This window comes from Hyalella azteca, unplaced genomic scaffold, assembly GCF_000764305.2.
Source record: "Hyalella azteca isolate HAZT.00-mixed unplaced genomic scaffold, Hazt_2.0.2 contig14192, whole genome shotgun sequence".
NCBI lineage: Eukaryota > Metazoa > Arthropoda > Malacostraca > Amphipoda > Hyalellidae > Hyalella > Hyalella azteca.
The window spans coordinates 128318-134898 of record NW_025944084.1 but is presented as its reverse complement, the minus strand read 5'-3'; positions in this window follow the sequence as shown (position 1 = coordinate 134898).

Here is a 6581-nt window from a genome sequence, read left to right as displayed (position 1 = left end):
TGAAAAGAATAAGATCCATTAAGAAAACAAGCCAACTTATTTTTTCATGAATAGCATCACGTATCCGTAGTCAATTCTTCTAAACATCCACGATTCGCGATCAGTTGAGTGTCTCAAAGCTTACGTAGAAACATAATAAGTAGGTATCTTAGAACGTCGTAGATCTTCATTGATCAAAAATTCACTTAATAATTAACAACAATATTTATTAATAACAGGATAAATTATAATATTGACGGATATGAACTTGGGTAACAGTGAAAATATATCCTATTTTTGCCTTCCGCTAACTGCTTTGAAGTCGTGCATACACTGTGAACCGTGCAATTTGTTGTGACCATTGCTAGAATCCCGCGTTCACTTTTGTTAGTATTTATTAATGCAGTAACAAATTTTACCTCATGTTCTAAACATTTTGATGTAACATCGTTAGAGTAACTATAGTTAGGATGACCGAACGATGAACGATCTTCTCCCAAAACTGGCAATACCGACGACGGATCGATGTACCTAGTCGATATCATTACAGGATGTTGACTTGAAAAGTTAATTGCAGCTCGTAACCGCTCCTGCACATTAAGTGAAGATGTCCCGTTTTCATTACAAGCTTGCAAGAACAATAAAGCGAAGCAACGTTTGTTCATTTTGTATACTGCCCTGGGGACACAGCTTGTGGAAAGAACAGCGTATTAGGGAGCAGGAAACGAGATAATAACAGGACAACAGAGGGAACAGAAAAGGGTAAGAGGGAAGATCACACGAGATGGCAATAAAGGGAGGGTAACAGGGTAAGAGGTAAGGTTAAAAAAGATTTAACAGAAGGAAGGTAACAGGGTAAGAGGGAAGGGTTAACAAGATGGTAACAGAGGGAAAGTAACAGGGTAAGAGGGAAGTTGAACAAGATGGTAACAGAGGGAAGGTAACAGGGTAAGAGGGAAGATCACACGAGATGGTAATAAAGGGAGGGTAACAGGGTAAGAGGTAAGGTTAAATAAGATGTAACAGAGGGAAGGTAACAGGGTAAGAGGGAAGGTTAAACAAGATGGTAACAGAGGGAAGGTAACAAGATAAAAACGAAGGTTAAATAACCATTATAACAGTTAAACAGAGAGAAGGAAACGAAGGAAGCGAGGCGCAGAAGGGCGACCGAGGAGGCGCACGCTGCTACACCCACACCGCGGGGCCGGCGGGGATGGGCGCTATTGATCCCCTCGGGTGCCTCCCCTCAGCCACTCTCCTCTCCAGGGCTGTGTTTTCCAGCCTACACTCGTGACGTATAACACGTCACACGTCACCTTTTATGACTAAGTACAACATCTCACACGTCACGTTTTGTAACCTCAGGTAAACCGCATCACACGTCACCTTTTGTATAGTCAGACACACCACGTCACACTCTCCCCTTGCATCGTCAGGCACAACACGTCACACCTCCCCTTGCATCGTCAGGCACAACACGTCACACTCTCCCCTTGCATCGTCAGGCACAACACGTCACACACTCCCCTTGCATCGTCATGTACAACACGTCACACTCTCCCCTTGCATCGTCAGGCACAACACGTCACACACCCCTTGCATCGCCAGGCACAACACGTCACACCCTCCCCTTGCATCGTCATGTACAACACGTCACACCCTCCCCTTGCGTCGTCATGTACAACACGTCATCTGTGACGACCACACAATAAACACAGATAACACTTCTCCATCAATCCTTGTATAACAGACAAAGGAGTAGTAGAGCTACGTGAAAAGAAATATAAGGCAATACTGAATATATACATAATAAAGAGAGCATGAAAAATAAAGCTAAGGCAACAATGAATCCTCGACAACATCATACACATTAAAATGTACGTTATACAAATCATATCGAGGTTCATTCAGAAAATTCAAAAGAAAATGAAAATCAAAATTCAGATCTGCCGAAAATTGAGAAATTATGCTTAAAAACTGAATAAATTCATATCAAATCACGCAGTGAAGCGCGCTGTCCCCACGCTAGACTGACCGCTGTACCCACGCGGGACTGAGCGCTGTCCCCACGCTAGACTGAGCGCTGTACCCACGCTAGACTGAGCGCTGTCCCCACGCTAGACTGAGCGCTGTCCCCACGCTAGACTGAGCGCTGTACCCACGCTAGACTGAGCGCTGTACCCACGCGGGACTGAGCGCTGTCCCCACGCTAGACTGAGCGCTGTACCCACGCTAGACTGAGCGCTGTCCCCACGCTAGACTGAGCGCTGTCCCCACGCTAGACTGAGCGCTGTCCCCACGCTAGACTGAGCGCTGTACCCACGCTAGACTGAGCGCTGTACCCACGCTAGACTGAGCGCTGTACCCACGCGGGACTGAGCGCTGTACCCACGCGGGACTGAGCGCTGTACCCACGCGGGACTGAGCGCTGTACCCACGCGGGACTGAGCGCTGTACCCACGCTAGACTGAGCGCTGTACCCACGCGAGACTGAGCGCTGTTCCCACGCGAGACTGAGCGATGTTATACCCTAGATGTACGTGCGTTAGTTTTGATCTGTGCATTAGATACGATCCATTTAGTCATCGAATGAAAGTACGCAGTGCCGCGGCGTTTTCCTGCTTTATACGTTTTCGTGTACGAAAGTTAAGTGGAAGTTATGCGCATTATTGCTCTAAAGCACACACCAGTATCTCAGATGGAGGGAAGCTTGAAGCCACTTCAGAGATGAAGCAAGCAAACAACAGCAGCAGTTGGCCAACGGGAGCAGCAAGCGCATGCACAAGCAAATGGGGCCAACAGCGCGAATAGCGGGCAGCAACATCAGCATCAAGCTGATGCCAATAAGAAGAAATATACATAAATACCAGCTGTAAGTTTTGCTCCAACTTGGATCCTGTTAAGAATTTAATGAGTAACCAGGACCCATATATATAATTCGAGTTAATTTATTGCTTGAAAGTTATATAATTTTACATATTCCATAGTAATGCGCCCATTACTGCCAATTATTTCTAAGTGAAGTAATGCCAATTATTTTGAAGTGAAGTAATGCCATTTATTTTGAAGTGAAGTAATGCCAATTATTTCTAAATGAAAATAACACAAATTTTTGAGACAGTTCACCTTGAACACTCATCTAGGGACAAACAAATTCTTCAAATTATAGTGGTGATTTTGTTCCCTTATAATATGAAAACCAAGTTTACGCCTACAAATTTTCACCAGGATGTTCTCTCCAGAGTCAATGAAATGAATTCATGTTTTTTTTCAAATCAAAAGTTGAAATTATGAGTTCATTGGTAACTCAGACTAGAACATTATTCACATTTTACCCAAGTAGAGAGTGAAAAGCTTTTCAAACAGTAGGTTACAAGTAGACATGACGTTCATTGCTCTTGAATGACAAGCTCTCTTGCTTGTTAGGCTCAGATGAATGTATTGCAAAGCTATCACCACATGGGAAATAGCCAAATATTCTTAGTGCCAAACTGGAATCACTAAGATTTTTAAAAGGAGGAACAGTTTCTAAAAACTTCCAGTTAAAATTGCTGTTATTGTCAAGTATTGGTAAAATTTTACATGGAATTCTAGAATTTGTTATATCAACTGGTAGGTACTTAATACTTATACATGTATATTAACATCTTGCTTTTAAAAATGCAAATTTCTTTTTATGTGCTATGAAACCACTATTTATAGAACTTTGCCCTTATTAATATACAAAAAGCCAAGACATTTACCATTTACTCAAATGCACAAAGTTCGTTCATAGCTGGTTAATGTTTATCAACATAGAAAGATGGGAAAGGAAGCAAAGTTGAGCCTCACAAGTTATGTCAAATTGGAGGTAGATGTGGGAAATTTTCTTGTTCCCTAGCTACAAAGAAACTGGGGACAGACTGCGTACATAAGACAAAAGATTAGTATTTAGCATAGCATAGCTGAACGAGATGTAGATAATTAAAGTGATCCAAATCTTGTATTGTCTGTTATTAACCAGCAAGCAATAAGAGCTGTCACAGAGTAATATTAAACCTTTATTTCTTTTATTTTGGAATGATGGCCTATGTAATGCCATAAGCATCAAGTATAAACACTCTCCTCTGAGTAAAACCCATTGGGGTACTTGTAGATGGCACAAAATGGTCATGAATTCTTCAGCAAGTCACACTAAGAATCATTGTACTTTCATGGCACTACTTATAAGCCACCTCCTTAAATCCAGTAATGACTTAATACACTGATATATGGATATTTACAGCTTGTTGCTTGTCTTTTAAGCACTGAGTGCCCAGGCAATGTTGCAGAACTTGAGAAGAGGCCACTAGAGTGCCAGATGTACTTTTCCAGCTCAGATTCCTGCCAAATGATTATATTGCTTAAACCATGCTGTCTCATTTGATGAACATACTTGTCATTCATTCCTACTCCTAATTTGTAGCTCAAGACACTTGTCCCTGGTGTCCTTGAGCTGCATCATCTTTTTCTATTGTACATTGTATTGTAATATATTGTATAATCCATCATTGCATAAATATCTGTGTGATTGACATACATTTTGCAAATAAGATTATTGAAAGAATAGAATTCCAAGAATAGTGGTTCATTTTATCAAAATTGATAAAATTTGTAATTAACCCAATTCCAAAATACAAGTGGAGTTCAGACATGAAAGTCAAGACAATTTTTTTTATCCAGCATTTTAAGTGTTCCTCTTACTTCAGATATTGTTGCTCTTGGATTCCTTCAGCACAGTGTGAGTGACAGACTCATTAAGTTTGGCGTTGTTGTACAGGGTGTCACAGAGCCTGTTGAATTCATCACCGATCTTAAGATGAAGTAGCTTGATTACTTTGAGACCTGGTCTGGTTGCGAGCTCGTATCATGTGGCAGAATAAATAGCTGCTTAATGTCATAGGTAGTAGTTACTCTAATTACTTCAATGTAGTCCACATAATGAAGTCTAAATAATAGTCCAAATAATAACCAGGCATAAACGCAATAAAATCAAGCAACTGCATCTCAATTCTCAAGATCGCAAGATGCCTGATGAATTGAACAGGCTCCATGACACCCTTGACCACAGAGTCAAGCCCCAACTATACATAGCAATGGCTCCAGCAAAAGAACAGGAGTTCTCCAAGAATCTGGTGTAGTCAATCCATTTTACTTCAAAAAAGGTTAAAGACTTCATCATTAATTGGACTACATTGGACTTTGGAGTGATTACTTTGACATTGAGCAGCCATTTATCCAGCCACATCATACAAGCTTGCAACCAGATCAGGTCTCCAAGCATTACAATTGATCAAATTCATCTCGAAATCTGCAATGAAATCAACAGGCTTTGTGACATCTTGACAACAACATCAAACACCATGAGACCATCACTTGTACTGTGCTGAAGGAACTTAACAGCATCGTCTTCATGGAGTGACCTAACATCATCTAATCAACAATAGCTGAAGCCTCATCTCTTAGGATTGGACTCCAGCTATTTATCTCATAACTACCAAATTTTATGAACTAATAGATTGCTCTGGAATTATTTCTACAGTTCCAAATTGTTATGTTGTATAATGTACTTATTTCCACCGAAATTACAATATTCAATGCTTCCTATATCTTGAAAATGAATGTTTTCACATTCAAAACATTGTTAATAAATTAGAATCACTTCCTAAAGCCAGCATTTTGATCAAACAAAGTATTCTGAAGGACTGTTTGACCCTGAGTGTTCAAATCAATGAATTCTCTGGTGATTAGCCACCCATGTTTAATACACATTTTGCATACTTGAGCGGCATGAGGATATGATAGCACAAATGCAGTGGCAACATTTTTTCATTAAATTTGCAAACTCATGCCTTGATCTTGCATTTTCAGATAGGGTACTAATTGTACTATTCATTTAGTAAAAATCTTGCAGCTCCAAAAATGGCAGGGAAGCTTTAGTCACAGCTCTGAAAGTAAATGCATACTGTCAAATGAGGCAATTAGGAATAGTTTCAACCATTTTTTGTTAATAACTTCTTACCATGAAACATTTCAGAAACAAGTGTGAGCTCATTTTAAAAGCCTTTGCAGGGGCCAGGGGCTATTCTATGGCCTATCCAAAAAAATTCCCTATGCTATTTGTAAGGTGCCAGATGGAAAATAAAAGCATCCCTAATTAGCCCTGGCCTGGGAATGGGGTAACCCAGGGGCCATGACACTTGAAAGTTGAAATAAAATTTAATTTTAAAATTTCCAAGCCTGTGTCAATTGAAAAAAAGTTAATGACTTATTTATACATTGATGGCAAAATTGGCAATAGCCTTGATCAAAAGGCTCAAGGATGTTGAGAAAACATGAAATTTCTTTGCAAAATTTAATCTCAAATACCTAAGCTAAGGCATTTTGGCTAAAATACAGGAGATGCTTAGCTACTGTTGCTAGCACAATTAAGGTTTCTTCAAGCAATATCACCCTAGGTAGGGGCACTAGCCGCAGGGCTAGGTAATTCCTAATATCATTCATAATTCATAATTTGCACTGAAAAGACCAAGTGAATCATATGGTTGCTTTTGTTTTGTTTGCTGCTACTGACCGGCAAAAGC